The 25,735-nt window shown below is 37.4% G+C and overlaps 1 protein-coding gene across 1 annotated transcript in view; it reads right to left on the bottom strand.

Moving 5' to 3' along the window:
* LOC140338515 (neurexin-2-like) overlaps nt 1–25,363 on the bottom strand; it is a 346,284-nt gene extending 320,921 nt beyond the window's left edge. Inside the window, exon 1 of the mRNA XM_072422758.1 lies at nt 25,165–25,363. The gene's annotated coding sequence lies outside the window, so the exon portion shown is untranslated. The remainder of the gene's footprint in view (nt 1–25,164) is intronic.
* Between the last annotated feature and the right edge of the window lie 372 nt (nt 25,364–25,735).

The raw sequence follows: 25,735 nt of genomic DNA, 5'->3' as shown, positions 1-25,735 counted from the left end.
ATGGAAGGTTTGATTCGGTGCACAGTCTGCCATATGTATGTACAAATGGAGCAACAGCTCCTAGGTGAATACCGCTGTAACAGATGTGGGACAGTCACTATTCTTGTATCTTGCATATTTACAAAGCTATGTGAAGATGTGCAGGTGGCAGACACAGTGGTGGCAACTCTAGATGTTACTGCTACCCCAAACAGCCGGGAGAGCAGCACATCTAGTAGTGGTGGGGAGGGAAACGCAGGAAGGAAAAGACAATTGGTAGTCATAGGGAATTTCTATGATCAGGAGGACGGATAGAAGAGTTTGACGCCCGAATCCCTTCAACCGAATGGTTTGCTGTCTCCCTGGTGCCAGGGTTGTGGTGGACCAAGTAGACAAATTATTGGGAGGGGCTGGACAGGACCCAGCTGTCTTGGTCCATGTTGGAATCAATAAAAATATAGATGGAAGATGGAGGATCCTTAAAAATCAGTTTAAGGAACTAGGTTTCAAGTTGAAGAAAAGGACCTCCAAGGTTATGTTTCGTGGAATATTGCCATGCGCAACACAGGAAAGGCGGAGGGAGCTTGGACAGCTGAACGCATGGCTTAAGTCCTGGTGTAATAGGGAAGGGTTTGGGTTCTTGGAGCTTTTCATTGGGTACAATGGGTACGCCAGAGATGGTTTGCACCTAAATGAAAGGAAGGGGGTCTGCTGTGCTAGGGGAAAGATTTAGGGGAATGGTGGAGGGATATTTAAACTAGGACAGAGGGGGTGAGATAGTTAAAAAGGTGGCAAAAAGGTTAGTCAGGGGTCAGACATTAGTGGAGGGTGGATTTGGCTTAGTTGGGGGGAGGGTGATGGATAGTTGTAAGGAGTTTCCCATGTTACAAACAAACATTGGATTGTGCAGTACTAGCTGTACTGAAAAACGAAAGGATTTGGCAAACAGTGCTGGTAAACGCAGCAATGGTTTAAAGAGCCTGTTCACCAATGCTAGAAGTCTAGCAAACAAAATAGGGGAGTTGGAAGCCTTATTCAGTGAGGAGGATTATGACTTAGTTGGCATTGCTGAATCTCGGCTTTTGTTCTTCGGATGACTGGGCTGCCAATATTCCTGGGTAAACTCTCTTTCGTAAGGACAGGGTCAAATGAAAGGGTGGTGGTATCTGTATGTGAGAAGTGATCTAAAAGTGAATGTGAAAAAAAGTAATTGCTGATGGAACAAGAGATGAGGTTGAGTTGAATGTGGGCTTGAATAACACACAATTAATTATTGGAGTCTGCAATAGGCCCCCCAGTGCTAAGGACGAAATAGAAAATCAACTACTAGCACAAATAGAAAAAGCAGCAAAAATTCAAAATGAAAGACAGATTGCAAAGAAGTAAGGCAAACCCCAAAACATTTTTTAAATATTAATAATAGCAAAAAAGTCAGATCTGAGCATGTAGGCCCCTTAAAGGATGTCGCTGGGTTGGTAACTGGGGATAAAAAAAAGGCAAATTACTAATCACTTTTTTTAGCTCTGTGTACACAAAGGAAATTGGCAAAGCTCAAGTCCAAATTCATAATATCACTGCCATAAATAAGTCAAAATGGCTCAGAATTGATATGATTGAGAAACAGCTGGGAAAAATTAAGATTGACAAAGCACGAGGACCTGATGGATTACATCCACGTGTCCTCAAAGAGCTGAGCTCGATAATTTTAAAGCCAAATTATTTCAAATTTTTAAAGACTCTTTAGTCACTGGCAAGGTACCGATGGGTTGGCATAAGGCCAAAGTGGTTCCTATCTTCAAAAAGGGAGCAAACTCATTACCAGGTAACTACAGACCGGTTAGTTTAAGGTCCAGAATTGGAAAGGTCCTAGAGAGTTTATTAAGACCCACATAGAGGAGTTTCTGCTAGAAAATAATATTATAAGTGATAGTCAGCATGGCTTCAAGAAAGACAAAGTTGTCAAACAAATTTACTCTCTTTTTATGAGGAAGTAAACAGGTAGCCAGTGGCGTAACAGTTGATATAGTGTACTTGGACTTTGCTAAAGCATTTGACACTGTACCTCACAGACGGTTAATATGGAATTTAGAGTCTATAGGTTTAAAAATTCAATCTGTAAATGGATAGAGAACTGGCTTAAAGACACATCCAGAGAGTTGTAATTAATGATTCATACTCTGAAAGGTCTAAAAGTATTAGTGGTGTACCCCTGGGTTCAGTGTCGGGACCTTTACTGTTTAACATCTTTATAAATGATATAGAGTTTGGGATTAAAAGTACCATTCCTGTGTTTGCAGATGACACCAAACTATGTAATGGAATTAGGTCCATACAGGATGTCTATAATCTACAAGCAGACCTGGGTGTACTGTTTGATTGGCAAATGGCCAAGTGGCAAATGACATTTAATATAGATAAATGTAAAGTTATGCACTTGGGAGCTAACAACATGCATGCTTCATACTGTCTAGGGGGAATACACTTGGGGTAGTCAGAAATGGAAAAGGATCAGGGGGTTCTGGTAGATCATAGACCTAATAACAGCATGCAATGCCAAGCTGCAATATCTAAAGCTAGCAAAGTACTTTCTTGTGTTAAATAAGGAATAGACTGCGAAAGTGGAGACATAATCCTGCCACTGTACAAAGCATTGGTCAGACCCCATCTGGAATATGCAGTCCGGTTTTGGACACCAGTTCACAAAAAAAGGACATTGTGGAATTGGAGAGAGTGCAGAGAAGAGTAACTAAACTAATAAAAGGAATGGAGGAGCTCAGCTATGAGGAGAGATTAGCTGAACTGAATCTATTCTCCCTTGAGAAGAGACGTTTAAGGGGGGATATGATCACCCTGTGTAAATAAATAAACGGCCCATATAGAAAACTCCCCTCCCCATTATTCACTTTGAGACCATTTCAAAGAACAAGAGGGCACTTTTTGCGTCTGGAAGAAATAAAGTTTAAGCTCCAGATAAGGAAGGGATTCTATTCTGTAAGGTCTGTGAAAATGTGGACTAGGCTTCCTCTGGAAGTAGTTTTAGCAACTACTATAGATTGCTTTAAGAAAAGCTTGATGTTTTTCCAGAAGCAAAGAATATAACTGGGTAATAAGGTTTTAAAGAAAAAAAAACAGTAACTGTTGATCCAGGGAACATCCAATTGCCTCATGGAATCAGGAAGGAATTTTTTCCCCTGTTGAAGCAAATTGTACCAGGGTTTTTTTTGCCTCCCTCTGAACCAACTATGTCTTACAGGGTTTTATATCTGGGATATGTTTATTTTCCTAGTGGTTGAACTTGATGGACTTAGGTCTTTTTTCAACCAAACTAAAAGATTAGAAATCAGGACCTCTATGTCAGCTTTAGTGGATAAAACCTGTATCAAAGTCCGCAATTCTGTAACTAAGACAAAAGAACTTGACCCAATATGTGTAGAAACATAGTAGTAGTGTAAAAACTGAGTCAAAGTCCCTACTGTGTCACACTAACCTTTTCCTCGCTAAAGAGCAGACACCTCTCTACTGCCCATCTGGGCAGTTTTGACCCTGGGTGTGCGTGCCCTTCAAAGTTTTATCAGTTTTGTTCATCCCACCAGCTAATCATGAAATAGCCTCTTTATCATTCCTGGCTATTTAGCCAGCTCAGACACAGCACTCAGCATTCGTGCAACATGTCTCCACTAGTGTCGAGCCCCCTAGCTCTGCTGATCATTTCCTCTACACTTGTTGGTTATTCAGTGGTTACCCTGACCAGCTCCTGTGTTAACCCCTTGTTGCCCAGTATGTTGTTTCAAAGCAGTTCGGACCATCACTCTTTGTGGGGTGCTCTGGAAACAACAGTGGGAAAAAAATTCCCTGTAAGTAACTGAAAACAATGATATGTTACTGTATTCTTCTTTCCTCCCATCTTCCCTAATTACCACTAGCAGTAAATAGTGTCTTGGGAAACAATGTATACCTAGTTTTTTTAACTCTTCAATTTCTTTAACCTTCCTAGCGGTAACCCCAAGTGTGACTCGGGGTAGAAAAAAGCTGTAAATAATATACACCAACAAGAATTTCGGGTGAGTGCATCCACATTGACCCCAAGGACGGCAGATGAATTCTAGCTAACCTGACAGTTGGTAATCGGGAGATGCTTATTCTAAATGTCTATGGCTCAAATACTTGCAATAGAACATTTCTTTCAATGTTACAAAAAAAAACCCTTGCAGACTTCTCAGCCAAGGATGGAGTTATCACAGGGGGCGATTGGAGTACCATGCTCAAGAAGACAGACTATCCTCGTCAAGTCATCTACACATCTTACCGGTACAGAATGAATCAGGTCTGGTGGACTTTGCACAGGTTACCGACATTGGTTACCGTTACCGTCTGGTGTACTTTGCCCAGGTTACCGACAGGTTACCGTTACAGATTCATGACAACACTTTCATCTACTGGAGAAAGACTCCACCCACTTTACTCACAGACATGCATTGGTATCATGCTTAGATCTGTTCCTGGTATCTGGCTCGCTTCTCACAAGGGTTTCAACAGTGGAGATAGAACAGATGGTGATATCTGACTACTCAGCAGTCTTACTTGCATTGTGGTAAAAGGCGAGGATTCGCTATCTTGCAGTTCCCGTCTGGTCTCTCTGCCGACTCCCTCTTGGCCAAACTTAGGTCATGGTGGTTGGAATATGCTAGCTGTCACACTTTGGAAGACAGGGCCACTAGGGGGCGCTACAGCTTGCATGGGAGTGGTGTGAGCCAACAACAAGGAGATGACCAAATTCTTTTTTGAGTAGCCAAAGCAGTGTTGAGAGGTGAGATTTGGGCTTTTACTACATCCAAAAAAAAGGAAAATTTTGTCCAAATATATTGAACCCTGCCAGCAAGTAAGACTTCTGCATATCTTTATCTCTATTCATATCTCTAGCATATTTAGAGTTTAAAAATGACAATGTGGAGGGGAATAGAATGGCTGGGTTAATGTTAAACAAGAATGTGCTCAATGGTTTCTGTTAAATGACCAGCACATACTGGGTTGGAGGAAGGCAGATTTTTTTTAAATTTGGAAATAAGGCAGAAAGATTGCTGGCAAAATTTACCAAAGGGAAGCATCCCGTTCACCACTTTACCTCACTGAGGGACCAGAAGGGGATGGTACAGACCTCCTCACATGCCAATAATTATATTTTCAGATGATTTTATAGTAATTTGTATGGAGATACTACAGTACCAAGTGGAGGTAATGACTTCCTTGCCACTTTAAAATTGCCTTGCCTGTCGGAGGAGGACCGAGATATTTTGAATAAACCCGTGTTGATTGAGGAGGTCGCACGAGTAATCACATCATCTCCCATGGCCAAAGCCCCCCGATTCTGATGGCTTTAGCTCCAATTTCTACAAGTTACTAGAGTCAAACATAACCCCAATATTACCGTCATTGTTTAAATATATTATACCTGAGAAGCAATATCCTCCCACAAGGCAAAAAACCTCTAGACGCAGGTTCTTATAAAACAATTTTACTTTTGAACCAGGATATTAGGATCATCTCAAAGATAATGGCGAAGCACCTGGCACCCTTGCTGTCTAGGCTGATTTCTCCACCTCAGTCAGGTTTTGTGATGGGTAGGTCTAACAAAGGTCAGGAAGATCCTCTTAGCCCAGCAGAAAGTGAGACTGTCTGGCTCATCTCCAGGACCCATGGCCCTTGGCCTTGGACGTGGAGAAGGCTTTTGTAGTGTGGAATCAGCATGGAAGGTCATGACCCGAATGAGGATCTCTGGCCCTATCTTCCAACTTCCAGACCAGTGAAAGCTGTGGATAATATCATTCTGATTTTGTCCAACCCCCATTCTCAGATGCACAACATACTACAGTACAGTGTCTTCACTGATTTGGATCTTTTTACCGTTTAAAAAAACAATATTGATCATAGTGAACTGATGTTTCCAACAGACAGGCATGTTATAACCCACTTATTGACAAAATATTGAAGGACAAAGGTGGGGGGGTCTGCTGGGTCGGTGTCATATTGTTAAGATGATTAAGTTTTGCAAGGTTATTGTTATACTGGTTATTCTCTGCCCCTCTGACTTTGACAGAGGTTAAACAGATACCACACAAACTATCCGCATTGACAAACTAAATGCCTTCTGTAACAAAGAACGCAACACTAAACACTTGTCCTGGAGCTATCCAGATACAAATTAATAGAAGTTAAGCAAATGCATATGAAAAAAAAACTTAATATGAAAATACAGGAAGATAACCTGACCAAACCATTTAAATGCAAAATTCACCAGGTCAGCTCTTTTGTAGAGATATTGAGTTTTGAACCCAAATGCTTTAGGAATATTGGGGGAGTCTGTAGCCTTCCTTAAGTGTCACTGCAAAAAAAAACTATTAACATGTTTACATTCCCAGAACATAAGTTCAATGGTACCCAACTCATCTCAATTGTCTCCAGCAAATGGCAGAATTGGGCACAAACATAAATATTCTAGCTTAAAATCATTTCTGGGAGCACTCCCTGTGAGCCGTAGATTTAGAAGATTAGAACTTAGTATTATTAGCCCTAGAGAGAAGCAGGCTTGCAAGTCCATCTCCAAATTGCAAATATTGCTGATTTAACCGAAGTATCCCTATTTAGGAGAAAATTACAATAAACCAGTAATTCATCTCTAGACACACTGAATCTCAAAGAAAGGTTTGGAATAAGTAACTCAGTAGTACTAGAGGGAAGTAGTACAAGCAGAAAAATGAAATATTCCTTATTTAGTATTAGGTTGAGATTCCAAATCTATTCAGTTTTTAACTAAGGAATGGTTCCAAGCACATCTGTAAATTATTTAAAATGAAAGCCCCATAATAACCTTTTATTTCCAGCTATCCTAGTCCCACTGTTTTCTTGTTTTACTAAGATATAAAATCCCCAAATAAAATCTTTTAGAATTGTTTAAAAATCAGCAAACAAACTGGTAAACAAACAATAACACATCTTGGGAAGCGTTCTAATTTTGAAGGCTGACAATTTGCCTAGACATAAATATATCCCAGATCAAAAGCCCCATAGACATATGAAACCCTATAGACATAGATCCAGAGGGATATAGTTGATCGCTGTATGCCAATTTTTTAAAATTAAATTTACCTAATAACCAGTAGCAGAAAATGCCAAAATCGGAAATGTTGTATAGCCCTTTTTATTTTATTTTTTTATTGTTTTTTTTTGTAACTTTATAATTTTAGAAAATAAAGTCTTGCAGGAACTATATGTCCTTTTTTATCACTTTTTTCAACTTATTTCCCCAATTAGCAGTAGAAAAAAGGCTGCCTTCAGAAACACTGTATGGTTACTCCTAATTTTATAACCTAATTTCTCAAAAAAGCAATAGCAGAAAATTTTGCCTTGGCAAACACTATATGCCCCCTACCTTTTTTCCTTAAATTCTACAATATCCCCAATTAGCAGTAGCAGAAAATGGTGCCTTGACACCATATGTATGCCACTTTTTAATTATTTTGTACCACATTTTCCTTACCAGAAGTGGCAGAAAATGCTGCCCTGGAAAATACTGTATGCCCTTGTTGTTTTGTTACTAAATTTCCCCTAATAAGCAGCATCAGAAAATGACACCTTGGCAAACAATGTGCCCCTTTTTTATTCATTAATTGAACTCCACAGTTTTCCTAATTATTAGTGGTAGAATTTGCTGCTCTGGAAAAAAGCTGTCAGCCCCTTGTATTGTTTTAACTCAATTTTTTAATTAGCAGTATCAGAAAATGCCACCCTGGCAAAGGATGTGTGGCCTTTCTATGTACGTATGTATTTAATTATGTATTTATTTATTTAAACTTATTTTTATTGAGTTACACCAGCATTCAGGATAAATAGAACATTCACAATAATAATACAATCAACTGTGTATGGGCATACAGGGGGATTATTTGAACATATTGTGATGAACAACATATTGTTGTTCAAGTTGAATACCAAGGAAAAAGAACAATAAAAAAAGATTTATATTGCAATGTATATATATAGAATTAGTCTAGTGTTCGTCACGTTTCCTTAGGTATAGGTGTGATTCAGGAGAACTCAGGGGGAAGGAAATTTTGCTCCAGCACTAGTGGAGGTCAGTGGAAATTTTAATTTGTGGTGCTTTGGATGGAGAGAGTAATGGGGGGATCACCTTCTAAGACTCTAATAGAGTACCAGGTAGTTTAGTTGAAACACTTATAGACTTGAGTTTTAGTGGCCATGTTCAGGGTTTCAATAAAACTCTCTCATGTGTCAAAAAATTGTGAGGTTTTGGTTTCTATGGAGTAGGAGGCCTCAACACATTCCATTTTGAATAAATGTTGGAGCTTTGGTAAGGAATAACTGAATCAAAGAGGGGAAGTGGAAATCCAACAGTGAAGAATGGACTTCCTTCCCACCGCAGATTAAAGGAGCAAAAGCTGTTTGGCGCCATAGGAGTAGCAGATACCATCTCCACCCACCATAGCAACTATTACCCAAAGGGGGGTAAAGGGTAAATAGCCGACCAGGTGCATTTGGATATAGCGTGCAATGTCTCCAAAAATGTTTGATTAAGGGGCAGTCCCAAAAGTTATAATAGAGATCTGCTTGAGCTGCACCACATTTAAGACAGTTGTTGGATTCTGATAGTCCCATAAGGTGTGCCCATGATGGGGAAGTATATGCTCTGTAGAATAACTTGAAAAACAATGCTTGGTACTGTACCACTGTAATGGCACCGCTTTCCAGGACACTTGCAGCATTTGCAGTATAGAAGATATACCCAGGTTAGGAAAATGTTGTTGCCAGCCCACAAGGCCCGTGACTGGTGTGGTAGTAGTCCAGATCTTCCTTGAGGAATCTAAAGAATTTAAAAATCGCTTTGGAGAAGGATGAGGGACCTAATAGCATGGTGTCTAAAGGATTATGCCAGTCTGTGGCTGAAAGGGAATGAAAGATTGTGGAACTGTAGTTGCATGACTGGAAGACAGCAAACAAATTATGTGCAGTTCTCTGATTGTAATTCGGTGAGAATGGGTTTTATGTGTTTTGAGGGTTTAGTAATGATCAGAATGAGGTTTGACCTTTGTTCAATGGTGTCAGGTAAATGCACTTTGTGGAGATATAGTAGAAAAATGGGGTGTAAGGGGGCATTAAGAGCATAGTCTATGTTTAGATTGGTATAAAAGGAGGTGCAATGGAGCCAATCCTTGAGGATACGTAACCGTAATGCCTCATTATATAGTGCAATATTTTGTAAATTTAGGCCTCCATTAGACACTGATTGATAGAGAATGGACAGACAGATTCTAGAATGTTTACTACCCCAAATTAAGTGTCTCAATAAACCGTTTATATACTAAGTTTGTTTAGGTGTGAGAAAGATAGGGAGTGCCTAAATAAGGAACAGCAGCCTGGGGAATGCTACCATTTTTATCAGGGCTATGCAGCACATAAAAAAGGGGGAGCGATGACCATGATTTAAAGGAATTTTGTATAGTGCGTAAAGCTAGTGAGAGGTTAGCTTCATGTAGGCGGGCTAAGTTTTTGGGGATTTGGACTCCTAGGTATCTAAAATATGCTTTAGCTCATTGGAATGGAAATTGTTTGTTCCAGTTTGGTTTGTGTTTGAGATACAAATATAGAGCCAGTGATTTGTCAAAATTGATTGAGTATCGAGATAAGGGACCAAAGCTTGATAGAAGGTCCATAATGGCAGGAAGGATTTGGAGTTGGACATGAAAAGGAGGACATTGTCCTGCAAAAGCTGCAAGTTTAATTTCCGTGCTTCCTAAAGGTATACCCGTAAAAAGCGGCTTGGATATGAGGAGACATAAGACAAGCTCAAGATCCCTATTTCAAATTTTTATTAGCAGAATCAGAAAATGTCACCTTATCAAACATTGTATGCACATTTTTTATTTAATTTTAACCCCTTCATTTTGTTATTAGTGGCAGAAAATGCAGCCTTGGCAAAAGCTCTATACTCCTTTTTGTTTTTATTTCAACTTAATTCCTTAATTAGTAGAAACAGAAAATGCTGCATTGACAAACACTGTGTGCCATTTTTAATTTTTAAATCAATATTCCTAATTAGCAATAGCAGAAAATGTCACCTTGGTAAATGCTGTATGCACTTTTTTTAATTTATTTTTTTGAATTCTCAGTTTCTCCATTTAGCAGTTTCAGAAAATGCCACCATCGGAAGCACTATATACCCCCTTTATAACTAAATTTCCTAATAATCATACCACTTTGGCAAATGATGTATGCCATTTTACCTTTTTTTAAACTATGTTTCCCTAAATACCAGTAGCAGAGAACATGCAGTGGGAAATGTTTTGTGCCCTTTCTAATTTTTTTCAACTCCTTTATTTCTCTAAAAGCAGTAGCAGTAAATTACACCTAGAAAAACATTATATGTCTTGTTTATTTTTTTTAACTCAGTTTCATCAATTAGCACTAAAAGAAATTGACACCTTTACAAATGCTGTTTATCCTTTTTAATCTAATTCAAAATCTTATTCAATGTTTAAAACAGCCCTCCAATGCAGAACATGTAGTTCAGTTTTGAGTTTCAGTTCACAAAATGATGTAAAACAATAGAAAGTGGTGAGAAGGGCAGGTAAAAAACTACTACGAATACAAATCTGAACTGAAAATCCCTCTTGAGAGAGGTGTTTAGGGAGGAATATATCCACATCCTGTAAATATGTAACTGGACCATATTGTGAGTTTGGTGCACAGTTTTTTACTATCAGGCCATTGCATAGGACTAGGGGACACTGTATATGGAGGCAGAAGGTTAGCTCCGCATATAGAAAAGGATCTTTATACAAAGTGAAGGCAAATTATTAAACACCCTTTTCAATTATGTGTAAAGTAAATGCAGTAAAGACCTGTAGGTTTACCTCTGTTTAAGACAATAAAGAATAGTGTTCACTCAAACGACAGGTAATACTTTTTAAACAAATGAAGACCCATCTGAGTAACTTTTGCATACCTTTTCTTATATGTGTACTACATTTTTATATTATATATACAATATATATATATATATATATATATATATATATATATATTTATATATATGATATTTTCCTTCCCACTGTCTAGACGTTCTTTTGAATGTCATGAATAAGTTATTTCACACAATTGATGTCTTCTCATTTGTACAAGTACCTCTCACATTTTCCTGAAGTGGTATTGTATTACTGCAAAACATGTTGAAAAGCTGTAGTTGCTGCCACACTTACCTCCCTCTCGCTAACGTGCCAACTCTTTGAAGTTTTATTGGTACCGCCCCTCCCGCCAGCCAATCAGAAAATAGCCGCTAATTGCTCTTAGCTATTTAGCTGGCTCAGACACAGCAATCAGCGTTCATGTCGCCCAGTCTGTTGTTTCCTTGTCTGTTCCCTTATGCTATTCCTGTTTTACCATGTCTTTGGAGACCCCCGTGTCACCCGTGCCTCCTGCATTCTCCTATGTCTTCAGTAACCCATGTCACCTGTGCCTCCTGTCACTTCCTGTGTCTCCTGTTTTCCTCTGTGCCTTTTGATGACTCCTGTGTCACCGGAGTCTATTCTCTGGAGTCCTGGTACTTCATTGCTGGCTTTGTTCCTGACTACCTTTTGCTGCCTGCCTGACCCTGGCCTTCCTTGACTATCCTCTGCTTTCTGATTTAGTACTGCACATTGTCCTACCCACCCTGGTGTGGGCAAGAACTGTAACATGGCAGCAGCCTGCAGCCAACATCCCCACCACTAGAGGCCATGAAAAGACCAGGCTGCTGCTTGGATTCTGCACCTTGGCCCTTCTCAGAGCTTACACCAGTATTGTGCAAGCCGCAGCTCCTCCTAAAGGCTCAGTCTCTCCAAGCATGAGTTTCTCTGCCTCACCACCTAGAAATATTTTTCAAAGACTTATTTTGTCATATATTTACCTGGATATATTTTTTTTAAGTATATGTGATATTATCTGGTTTGTTTTTAGAGTGAGTCTGTATATGTCTATAGAGACTATTATGATTTGTTAATAAAGAAATTTGCATTTTTTTTAGTTTTGTTTTATTGAAGGATTGAGAGGAAAGATAACATAATAACAGCAAGTATTATACAAAAATAAATAAATAAAAAAAAACACACATAACATTGAAAGTTCCCATTTTTTTCCTACACATTTTAATATATTACCATTTAAAAATAATAAAAAAAAAAAAAAAAGGTTCTTCAGTCTTGTTTGTAAAAAGGCCACAAAAGATCTAGTTTTTCTAGAAGTGTAAACAATATGGGTTGGCACTTTTTTGATACACAACCTTTCACATATCTTAGATCCTATTGGTTTATGAAAATGCTGGATGAATTTCTGGATAAACAGAAAATTACTGGGTATTAAAATTTAAAATGAATGACACCAGAGACTGTGGATCCAAGGAACATATAATTGCTTTAACAAATCTAGAATTAATTTTTCCCCGTTGGAGTAAATGAAACCATGGTTTGTAAGGGTTTTTTGACTTTCAGTGGATACATTGTAGGTGTAGGCTTCTATATAGAATTTGAAGGACTGTGTCTTTTTTCAACCTATGTGACTTTTGGTACAGGTTTCTGTATATACAGGTTGTCATTCAATAATTATACACATTTTAACTCAGCAGTGGAACACTAAGGCAAGACTATGTTGCATCAAACAATGGGAGTGGTTTAAATGGAGCCTATACTACATATTTGCCAAAGTCCTTGTATCTAGACAATGCACATTAATTGGTATGCAAAAGGTAAGACTCTTACTGATGCACATAAACCTCAAGACTCATTGAAATAATTAGAATAAATAATAAGAAAAAAATGTTAAATGAATAAAGCTGAATACAATGAAAAAAAGGCCTCCCCTATGTAAATATACATACATTATTAAATCCCCATGTCGGAAAAGCAATAATTAAACTAAAAAAATGCAACTAAGGTTAAAAAAGTAGTATCTTTTTTTTTGCCTAATTAGGGAGATATCGCAACACTACCTGTCGTATTGACCTAACAGGAAGTGTTCTAGTGGCAGCTCAAAACTTTGATTTTTCCTTCACTTTCAATCCTGGTGACATTGGTATGAATTTAAAAGAGTGAATCTTTGTTAAGGGTACACAGCAGTAAAACCCAAGCTCTTATCATTTACCACTTTTTAAATCTAAAAAAAACTATTAGTTACAGTTTTAAAAAAAATGTTATGAATTGCCCAGAACTAGAAAAAACTTTGCTTCAATTTCATCCTGTTTCCAGCACCACTCAGACAGCAATGATTCTCTTTCTGTGCTAAACCTAGGGTGTCAAGGACATTTCAATTGGCTGGAGTGCGTAATCAGTTCACTTTGGATTCATAGGAGAATGCTGCAAAAACTGGCTTTAGGGCCCAAATAAGTATATCCTAAATGCAGCAATTATGTGGTGCTGCTCTCTGCCGAGTTTAGAACCCACTCATTGTTGATGAGGAAGATTATGAAGGGGACTTGTTGCATGACATGATCAGAGTAATGAAGTGATCAAGTAAAAAGAAAAAAACAAGTGTTTGGGCTTTAAAATGTCCATATGTAACAGTAGTGCAGGTTATTAGAGATAACCAGTTAAAGCATAAAGATGGGGCCTGATTTATTAATGCTCACCAAGATTTGCGAAGATACACTTTGAACAAGTGAAGCTGGGTGATACAGCAAACCTGGAGTGATCCAGGATTGAAAACTTTTGCTAACAGATAGTGAAAGGCTTTTAGGAAATCCATTCAAGGTTTGCTTGATCACCCAGCTTCACTGACAAAAGACTATTCTCTCCAGCCTAAGTGAGCTTTAAAAAATTAAGCCCATGGTGCACAGAAATTGAAAATTGTTTGCGCAAAGAAATAGGGCTTTCTCACTTATAATCAATAGCCATTATTACCATATCTCAGAAATTGCTTTTGCAACTATATATAAAAAAAAAATAATATCTTTATTTAACATATTCAAAAATAAAACTTTAGATAATGTCAGAATAATATAATCAATTTGGGAACAACCCAGATTCTAAACATCAAAACGAAACAGTGTTTAATCTCCAATATATTTGTAGCTAACAACAAGATAAATAACTCACTTTCAAAAAGCAGGGCCTTCATCAGATCAAACTACTCTTACGAAAAAAAGGTAGACATAAAGGGTTTTTGTGGCAAAATAACAACATATATTTCATATAATAATGAAATAATACAAAAGTACATTGCTTTTGGTATGCAAGGTAGTTATAATAAGACCTCCATATTCCTGGTCCAATGCTTGATTTCCAGACAGAGATCACCTACCTAATGGCCTTTTAGCATCACAAGGTACAAGGTAGCTAAATGGTTAACAACCAATGTATGGAAAAGAGGAAAAAGTTGCACGCAGCCTAGTAACCCAAGGCATTTTGCCCTTCATAGGCTTCCTCAGGGGTAGCTGTGCGCTTTTAGGTTGCTTACAACCTAAGTGTATTCATAGAATATAAAAAGATATTAGTCTCATATAACAGTACATTATTTAGTACAGAGCAGTTATTCTAATGTAGTCAAGTTCATAAGTATATACGATCACATAACAGTATTATTCAAAAAACTGCAATTGTTGGTCAACAGTTAGTGAAAGTAATGCAATACATCATGTGATATAATGCATAGTTTTTTCTTGGATAAATAATAGTCAAATATAGGATATTTAGGTAGTGTTAAAAAAAAACTAGGTTAAATGACTTACATTATCCAGAAGGAAGGACACTATAAGTAGGTTATGTCTATTGCAGAGGTATATTGTTTCCTATTGAATTGGGATTCTGTATGTGGTAATAAAATAAAATTTAATATAGATGATGATCCTATATTGAAAAATAGCAGATATGAATAAGGTTGGTTTACGTAATATGTTGGCGCTATATAAATTATGTTTAAGAATAATAATAATTACCTGGTCCCAGGAGTTATGAAAGGTAACCAATAGGGCTGCCGCTGCAGTCCACCGGTCAGCAAAGCTAATATATAGAGAGAGAGGGGTAACAAGTGCCTGCGCACCTCTGTGTAATAGAGTGCTATATATATATATATATATATACAGTGCTCAACCCAAAAAATTTTTTAAGCCGGGTGGGAAGGCGGGTGGCAGCCCCTGTATTGTGACCAAACTCTTTAGTAACCACCCAAAAACAGCCGGGTGGGTGCTGAAAAGTGCCGGCTGGTGCGCCCAGCTAAAAGGGCCTGGGGAGAACCCTGATATATATATATATATATATATATATATATATAGGTTCTTGTAAATGCCATATATACAGTATATATATATATATATATATATATATATATATATATATATTTTTTTTTTTTTTTTGTAAGGTTCTATTATAACTACCTTGCATACCATTTTGAATTTTGAATTCCTTTTGAATTATTTCATTACCTTTCAATAACCTTTTGAATTATTTCATTATTATATGAAATATATATTGTTATTTTACCACAAAAACCCTTTCTGTCTACCTTTTTTCATATTGTTTGCATTATTAGGGTTGGCAAATACCCCACTTAAGGGAATACTTCATGATTTATATGTACACCCCTCCACTATTCTTTCTAGTTTGCTTTATTTTGACATACTACTCTTACACCTGAGTGATGGAAAGAATTAGCAGAACACCTACAAGAAGTAGGGACACCAGAAGGGAACACCATAAACAAAAATAGAAAAACAACCATAAGGAACACTACTTTTTAACTTTTTACCTGAAAAGGAAATATAAATATAAAATTATGAAAGTCAACTTTAAAATTCCCCTTGTAAATCGATTTTTTTAAATGGCTACATAATCCCTTTTCATTTAATAATTTTTTTTATCCGACAAACAGCAACATTGTGAAGTCATTGCAGTGGAGTGTGTTGAGGGTGGGGGGGTCTTTTTTTCCCCAAATGTACCCCAAATCACTTTCCACAAATAGTGCATAGATCCTATGCATCCTTCCATGTTAAATTAGTGAGTTTGTTCTGGCCTATTTAGAAAAGATTACGTTGTAGTACATAAAATCATAAGTTCAATGCGTGAACTTTAAATTCTGGCTTTACAACTTTAACTCCTTTAAATTAAATTAACAACTTTAAATTAAATCCCCTACAAAAAAGGTATCATAATAAACAGATTAAAGTTTCACTTAACAAAAAAGAGGGTAAAATAAGGTTATAGAGTACAAATTCTGAGTTTCCATGTAAGAACAAGATTCTACAATCACAAGCTAGATAAAACAATCTAAAGGCCTACAGGGACATTGTACTCCAGTAGCAAATAATATACTAACACTTTATACCAGCCACATAAAGCCTGTATAAACAACTCATTGTTGCTGCAGCTGTTCACTATGACTGTTTTAACTAACCTCTTCACTTGGGATAAACGAATTTGAGGAACCTTAAAGTAAGACTCTCCAACCTTTTTGCAAACTGTGTTTAAAATTTGGAGTCTAAACTTAGAAATGAATCCCAATAAAAAGGATTAAATAATGAATTTTGTAGTTACATTTTGGACATTTTAAGGTAAACTACTGTCAACAAAGGCTTGGAACTCTGGGCAACATACCAAGCTAACAAAATAAAAATAAAATAATGCTGTGAGATTTTCATGGAACTTTAAGGTCAACTTGGAAAATACTTGAATCCCTACATAACATGTATTTGCTTATACTGACCATACAAGATGTACTATTCATTAACACCGACACCATTAATTATTAAAATGAACAGTACATCTTGTATGGATAGTATCAGCAAAGACATACAATGTTAGCTTATTTTTAGCTATAGAACTTTTTTTTTCTTTTAGCTTGGCTTACATACAGCAAAATCCTAATATAATTAATGTAATTTTCTAGCAAGCTTCTATTGGGAATTGAGAGATCACAGATCATACATCAGTGTAAAAGTTGCCAACAGTAGGACATTTTTACTAAAGGAGAATTGGCTAAAATGTACTACAGAAAAAGAGTCCCACATATGACATAGTAGTGTAAACTAACAAGCATTAAGGCAATTTCAAAGCAATGCTGGACCTGGTATTCTATTTGCTAATAAATTTAGATGCAATTTGCAAGTGATACAATGGTCTAAAATTGCCAAATGGCAAATAAAAAACACAAGCCTGCATTTTATTAAAAGAATCAGTAAACTGCAGATAAATAATAGTACTGTAAATTTGGCCAGTAGCAAGACAGTTTTTATGAGTAAGGCTAGGCTCAGATTTATTAGATATTTATTATAGGCAAATATCACTTTCATGAGTTGTTCTACAAGAATTATGATACTGCAAAAGAAAATAGGCCAGCAGCGGAACAGCTCAAATTAGGCATGGTAGGTCTACCTGGTGTATGCCTAACTTTTATTTTATCTATGGGGGTAAAGGTATGTGATAAATGTGAGTGAGGGAGCAGTCCACATTCTCAAGAACTGCTTCAACATTCTGTATTCGGACTGCTGTAGGACTCAGGATCATGCACTGATGCCTAATCCTTACAGTTCTCTGCGGAGTAGTGTGTGTAGTCACCCCTCTTTAGACCATATAATTTAAAGTGGCCCCATAACACGAAGACAGAGAAATTATATCATATATCAGATGCTTACTGTAAAACCGAATTCAGTATATAAGAAAAGAATGGTAGTATATTGCAAGGTGTGTGACCCTACATGGGGCAATTGGCAATAGATAGACCACCAGAGTGACAGACAGGTGAGACAAAGAAGAGAAAGAACATCAGCATCCTGGGAGAGGGAGCAGGGTGCCTAAAGAAAACAGCAGTTTCATTGCAGTGATCACCAGTTAGTAATGGCCATTCCTATCTTTTACGGAGGTATAAAGGAAAAAATACAGACCTCCTTAAACGTCACTTAAAGAGAAAGTAAACTGAAAAATGCAGAAAACAAAAAAAAGCACTTTTAATCCCGCAGCGCTGTCGATCGGTCAGGAGGTGTCTTTCATCGGGTCATCATCGGCATCTGTCTCAGAGCCGGCGCAGCAGGCGCCGCCATCTTCTCCTCTTCTTACGGATTCTTCTTCCTACATCACCCGACCCAGGCGCAAGATCGGGTGACGTAAGTTAAAAAAAAACTTGACAATCACTGCGCATGTGTGAGATCAGGAAATTTACACCTGCTGGTACTACTGACTTCATCTTCAACGGCCTCAGCTGCTCCTACACTTTCACCCTGCCTCTAAAAATGTGAGATTTCACCCAAATTTGAACTTCTGTTAAACTATTGAGCTACGCTTTTACAATGCTAATTTTTTCCTTAAATCTTTCTAGGATCCCTGCTCACCCAGTCCAGTTACTAGAGAATAAATATTGCCGCACCTGTGAACTTACCACATCACTATTCATAGTAGGTATGTTGCATAATAGACTCATGTTTAAAAATTTTTTCAGAAAACCTCAATGCCTTAGAAGTGTAAAACTCAACCTTAAAATGGGCATTGATAATCCTAAATACCAACAAGCAGATTTTGGGACCAGGTCCAGTTGATAAAAATCCTAATTATGTTTTAGCTAAAAAACTGTGGATTGTATCTGGATTTAATTTGTACATCATAAATTGCCCCTTTCCATTATCTTTCCTTGTATACGTTATTTATTGTAACGGGGCTGGCTCAAAACTAGTTAAAATACTTCAAAGGGAAATCTCAATCTTCTCCTTCTCGCCCTAATTTTTACTCTACAGAGCCCATATACCTCTTGCTTTTAAGACTGAGCCTGGTAGTAGGCTCAGACATCATTTGGATCCAGTTTCACTTTTTTGTGAGTAGGAATTCACTTCTTAAAGCCTTAAGAAACCAAAAGTTCACTGACTACATAGGATCCCAAATATATATTTTTAATGACTGTACACTTCCGTGAAAAAGAAAATCCCTTATTGCTGGAGTTTTCCCTTCAGCCAATTTCACAACGGCATTTTGTCCATATACTAAGAGAGCTCCAGAATTTTAACACATTTTTGGAAAATGAGTCTTCCTCCCATACCCAATTACTCCAAAATGGCAAAATGGCATACCTACATCTGAAAGAATCCCTGGGTTCCAGGGAACCCTTGTTGAGAAACACGGGTCTGGGTAAAGGGGAAAATCTTGGCTTTAAAGTAACCAAATGTATATATTTATGGTCCACTGTAATTTATCATCTTTAAAACATTGGGCCTGATTTAATAAAGCTCTCCAAGGCTGGAAAGAATACACGTTCATCAGTGAACCTGGTCATCCAGCAAACCTGGAATGGATTTCCTAAAAGTCATGTTATTTGTTAGCAAATTATTTCAATCCTGAACCAGATCCATTCCAGATTTGCTGGATCACCCAGCTTCACCGATGAAAGTGTATCCTCTCCAGCCTCGGAGAGCTTTATTTAAATCAGAGATCTCTGCCACTTAATAAACCTTTATTAATATTCCATCTCTAGTTTGCCATTTTTCTAGCCAGCATGGCTAGAAATATTATAATCTAGATGTTTAAAAAAGACCCTGCCTCTCTCAGCAGCCATCAACCCATAGTCCCTTAGACTGGCAAGTATCCTCCATAATTGACAAAGACCAGGTTGGCTTTACCTAGTTTAAGCAAGTGGGGAATAATGGGATATAAATTCAATAGATACATATATATCTGATGCATATCCTAAATGCCAGTGGTGCCCAACCTTTTTTTCATCTGGGGGTCGCTGTTGACATTGGAATAATGCCACAATGCAAATAAATATTATTGAATGTTTAAAACTAGAACAGTTTTAATTTAAAATTAAATTAAATTGAAAAGGTTCTAGTTACTGTAACATACATGCACCAAATAAAATTAATGACAAATTAGGAATCTCTGCAATGGATACTTCTTGGATCATCTTCAGGACCCTACATCTGAGAAAATAAGTGTTCACAGAAAGTAAGTGGCCAGCTATGTGTGACAGGGTAGCAGGGTATGATAGGTATAGTTTTTCTGTGATGTGATGAAGCTGCAGCAATAAAGTTTTAGGGCGAGTTAGCCACAAGTGTCCCCCACTTATCATACATTTTAATATACCTACAGCTCCCCTTGGGAGAAAGAAATTGGGATTCAAAGAAGAAATTTATATGTAAAAGGGCACCATGGTATAGTAGGAGTAATACAATTTTAGTGAGGGGGGGTGTAGCCACAAGAGTCCCCCACTTATCCTACCTTTCCCTTCCTCTACTGTTAAAGAGATTTTGGGGTTCACACAAGGTAAGTGACCAGCTATGAGTGACAGGAAAGCAAGGTATAACAGAGACAGTTTTTCATATCTTGTGATGGCGCCGTAGTGATGAAATTTTAGGGGAAGTTAGCCACAAGAGCCCTGCACTTGCAGTTACATTTCAGTTACATTAGTTTCCTACTGCTTCCCACATTTCCAGTTGACAACATCCCTCTGTTCCAAAGAAACTGGGGTTCACAAAATGTAAGTGTCCAGCTATGTGTAACAGGCAGCTTGCCAGCCGCTCAGTCCCCCACACCCCAGCATTTGCAGATTTGACTGCAGGCGGCAGTGAGCGGTACTGAGCGTCTCCCCTGAGCCAGGGTTCCATGTCATGAGGAAGGAGTAAACGCATCACAACCTTACTACCAATAAAAATGCAGCCTTGAAGTTATGTGAACCACAGCACACAAACAATAAGCAGTACCCTAATGTTCATTGTCATAAGAGTGGCCCCCAGGGGGTCCCCAACATGCAAGCTCAATTTGGGGACCCTGATTTTGAAATAGCCCCACTTTATGTGAAAATATTCCTGATTGTTGTTTGGATATTAAGCTTGTGACCCCGTATCTGTACACTTGTTACGTGTAGGGGGCTTTGGTTTATAACAAGCTCTTAGGGTCCTCTGTGTACCCTGAAAATTTCACATTTCTATGACAATCAGTAAAGGAGATATGAAGGTTTATACATGGGGATAATGACAGCTGCTTGAACATAGACACAGCTCATGCTGCTCCCGGGATTATCTCACAGTAAAAGGTGGGCAGGGAGCAGCTCTCTCTCCTGGTAGTGCGATCTCATACAGAAACATATGAGATGCGAGCGCCCCATCCCCTGCAAGACAATGAGCAGAGAGCAGTGAGGGAATGAGAAGAGGGCCAAATGTGGCCCGCGGGCCGTAGGTTGGCCACCCCTGATATATCTGATAGACTATCTCCAACATATGAGTACAATGGTCCTATTGCTTAGTCTCAATAAAAAAAAGGTGAAACTGTATTGGTAAAACTTTCAAGGTGAAACAACTTTGAAATGTGAAGCCGGCCTTTTATGTTTTAGGTGAAACAACTGAGAAAGGTCTTTTATGGAAGATATTTAAGAAATGTAATCCCCTGGGCGCACTTTCATAAATATCCCAAATAGTATGGTGATTGAAAAACGATGGTTGTCCCCAACTCACCCTTACATTTCTAGGGTTACTGTAGAGCTATACAATAGAAAATCAAAAGAGCAATTACATACTACAGAAATATGACATAAGTACTATTTTGTTTCAGAAATGTATAAATAAAAGAAATGTAAACATACTGTATATCCAATTAGAAATTGGACCCCAAAATATGGAAATATTGAATTTACACTCTTAAAATATCTCTGACTATAATGGATTGACCAGATTGAACAACACCACATTTGGCAAAAACAAAACACATCATATGATCACAAACACTTCATACCAACAACGAAGCAGGGTGAAGGTGTGAAGACTTGGGCTTGTTGCAGCCACAGGTCCCGGGCACCTTGTGGTCATTAGGTTGACAATGAACTCCTCTGTACACAAAGTATTCTAGAGACAAATATAGGGCCAGCTGTGTAACATGAAGCTTGGGTGAAAAAGAGTCATGCAACAGGACATTAATCCCAAGCCAATTCAACAGCAGAATGGGTGAAAAGGAAGAATGAAGGTGTAGCAATGATCAATTTAAAGTCCAGCCTTCATCCTGATCGAAATGCTGTGGTGGGACCATAAGAGAAATGTGCATAAACATATGCCCACAAACCTTGATGAACTCAAGAAATGTTGTCAAGAAAGACGAAATTTCTTTACAACGGTGCAATAGTTTTTCACACACGGCCTCTCTGTTTTGGCTTCTATTTTGTTAAAAAAATAATGACATAGTGTAATCTGTTATGTATTATGTTATACTTAGACCTGAAGTTTTTTTTTATTGTGATACAAAAAAAGATACAAAAAACCGTAAGAGGGTCTTATTGATAGACATTGTACACTAACTGTCACACCCATTAAAAGAAACACAATCATCAAACAAGGACAGATAGAAAGATACTACTGCTTGGTATAATTTGACAGCTAGAGTTGCCATTACCCTTGGTGGATAAATATTAGTAGGTAACTACGTTGTCTTAAGAGACATTGCATGTAAAAAGGTACCACTGAAAACAATTAGGAACCTCTAGTGAAAACTAAAGATTGCTGGTTCAGGTCTGAAGTTTGTTATAGCTGTATTCAATAGGCCAAACAGAAAAGTGCTAAGTAAACAGTGCATTATCCATTGCTACAAGCCAATGCCCATATTATATAGATGTGGTAACAGAAAAGTGGTTGCTAAATTTACTTTTGAACTTAATGCTTTGCCCCCTATGGTAGGTTAAAATTCCTCCTACATTTTTATAGAAAACAGTAAAATAGTAAATAGGAAATCTCAAATTCTCAGATTACATTCTGTAGTATTATATATTCTTATCAGCGCGGGAATCTTATTTATTATTTCATAAAAGTGCAAAACATATGTTTAAAAGGGTATCTGGTGACCAGATGTGTAGCAAAAGCTTGTGACCTGCACAACCTCCACACCTGTATTACTATGTTTAAACAAAACTAGGATTGGTTACAAAAATAAATTGCAGCCACAGAGATACAGGGGATATAGTAAATATAAAATAACCAATAACTGAACTCACAAACCATATGCACCATAGCAAGCATAGCATCTGGACAAAAGTCTAGAATAATGGATATTCATGGACACAGTAATTGGTATAGCAATGTATCTTGATGTGCAACCGTTTGGTGGTTTAGAATGATCAGTTTCACTTACCCACTGTATCCCTTCTCCCTCCATCTGTCTTTCCCGCCTGCAGTATTTTTCTTTACTCCCTTCTTTTTTATGATATCATTCTATATTTTTTTTCCTCCCTAAGCATCTGTGTCTCTTGGTTTCTCTTCCTCCAACCTCTCTCCTATGTCTGTTTCTCCCTGTTTGTCTGTCTCCCCTCCCCCTTCTCTCTTCTCCCTTTCTGTATGTTTCTCCCTCTCCCTGTCTCTACCAGTGCTGCCTCCCCCTATAAACTGCACCAAAGGCTGTCAAACATCACAGCTGCAACATTTCCATGCCCTGGTGTTACAGTCAGTGTAATAAATAAACCAATAATCTAATATATTTCTAAAAAGTAAATAAATACCTACAGGCATTTTTACAAAACAATGACTAGTGATCACATTTGACTTATTTGCTTCATTTTCTATATACTGTTCAATATTAAAAAATAATAATAGTGAATGAATGCCACTCTTTGCATTGTATATGACATAGGATTTAAGTAAATGTACTTTTAGAAAAAAAACTGTCTTTTTATTGCAGTCCTTTTATGAATGCTTATATAGCATGCAAGGAGGTTCCCTGGTGTACATAGCATTCTAAACCCCAATTCATTTATTTATATTACTATATACATTAAAGGAAAGAATTGCTTTAACAGTAGAACTAAAAATAATCTTGCTTTGCCTTTCTGTATTGTCTCTATATTCAAAGAAGTGTATATAAACCATGTTTGGTAGCTTTTAGCATATCAAAAACAAGCAGCAACATTATTTTTATTTATTGCAGACTGACAAGCCTTTTTTGTAAACCTTTAAATCTTACAAATATGTTACTAGAGTAAAAATGCAACAGATGCAGTAATTACATTTCCAAATGTAGTAAACTGCATTCTGTGTTATAGGGTACATCAAACAGACTGCAAACAGACAAAAAAAAATAAAAACTGTATGTGGGAAGCAATAATCCAAAATATGTAGTAGATAAGCAAAGCAGTTGATAGTAGGAAGCTGGACAACTTCACCTTACAAACTGCCATAAAATAAAATTTGTGGTGTAGAGTAATCCCTAGTAATGCACTGGCCTGGCCACAAAAGAGTAGCTAAATTATATGTTTTTCCTTACTTATATTCTAATAAAAAGGTTGATCAATCAACTTAAATACAAATACACATATATTCACGAGTGCATGTGTATATATTTTATCACTGAATTTTTCAAATTCATTAAAATTCATGTGTGACCCTTTCACATATACATCAAGAAGAATACATTTAAAAATTACTTTCAACCATCTACTTTATATATCATTTTTAATTTCTCATACTTGCTCCCAGCATGCTGGATAGTACTCACAGGTCAGATATTGTTTTGCAAATACATAGAAATGTAGAAATTTTAAATATTAATACATTTGAAACTCATAAAATAGCCCTATAGAGCTCACGTGAAATAAAACCGCAGAAATCCAGGCAAAATCTAGAAAGCCACACTCCTACGGTATCCTTCACTACAATAGGTATCAGTTGGGGTAATTTGGGTTTATTGCAGCATTTTTCATTGCTCCTTCTTACTATGCCTTGTGCTCACAAATTATTTTAAATTATGAAAGCAAAGATGGCTACAAAAACAGACATATTGCTAGCTGTGTCATTATTTCCTTATTCATATTAATCCTTCAACATAGGTTTTATATATTTTTTTTATATCCTACAGCTTGTATTAGCATTTAATTACACTGCACCCCAGGGAATCTGTTACCTCTTATTCATATATACCTATTTGAAAAATGAAATGCATTATTGTAATATTGGATTCCACAGTTGTTCAAGGTCTGATTAGGCATTTGGCCTAGCTATTAACAATGCAGACATTTTTTCACTCACATCTCATCAGCCTTTTTTATAAAACCATTGAGCCAATGCAATTTTCATGCCCACCTATGCACAGTGAGAAAATACATATCAAGCAACCACTGTGAATCCTGGCTTGAAAGTAAAGCAGCATGCTTCCTTTAAAATAAACCATGATTATCTACCCCGCTTCCCATTCACAATACCTGATCTAAAGAAGGCTGCCAGGGATGGATCCTTTTCAATGTATGTGCAGGCCCGTGTATTGCTCAGAAAAGGCGATACCGCTGCCTCCCTGTATCACAGCAATGGAGAATATGCCAGCATCAGAACCAGGAGAGGCCACGCCCACTGAAAGTCTTATTCACGCCTTATACCTTCCATTGGATACAAGGATATGGCTGCTCCTTTTCAGCACCAGAGACAGAGGCAGAGGAGAGGAGGAAAAAGGGAGGGATTGTAAAAGAAAGAAAGAAAGGAGGAGAATATATATAGATAGGACTGGGGATATGGATATAACAGTATAAATAAATGGCGAGTAGGGTAAAAAAAAAAAAAATAGAAAAAATCACGCACACGTTACACACACGTCTCTTTCACTACTATGCTCTCGATGAATTTCCTACCGCAACGTCACTCCCTCAGAATCTGTCCTTCACATTTTCTCCTTCCTGTTTATCTCTTTCTCTCCCTCTTTCCTCCTTTTTTGCCTTTACTGCATCTGTTGCTTGTTCTCTTTGCCTCAGCCGAACACTTAGCAATCTGTTCGTTCTTCAC

The sequence above is a fragment of the Pyxicephalus adspersus genome, chromosome 9, assembly GCF_032062135.1.
Source record: "Pyxicephalus adspersus chromosome 9, UCB_Pads_2.0, whole genome shotgun sequence".
NCBI lineage: Eukaryota > Metazoa > Chordata > Amphibia > Anura > Pyxicephalidae > Pyxicephalus > Pyxicephalus adspersus.
Note: the sequence above shows the minus strand (reverse complement) of the source record. Positions and strands in the feature narration are given on the sequence as shown.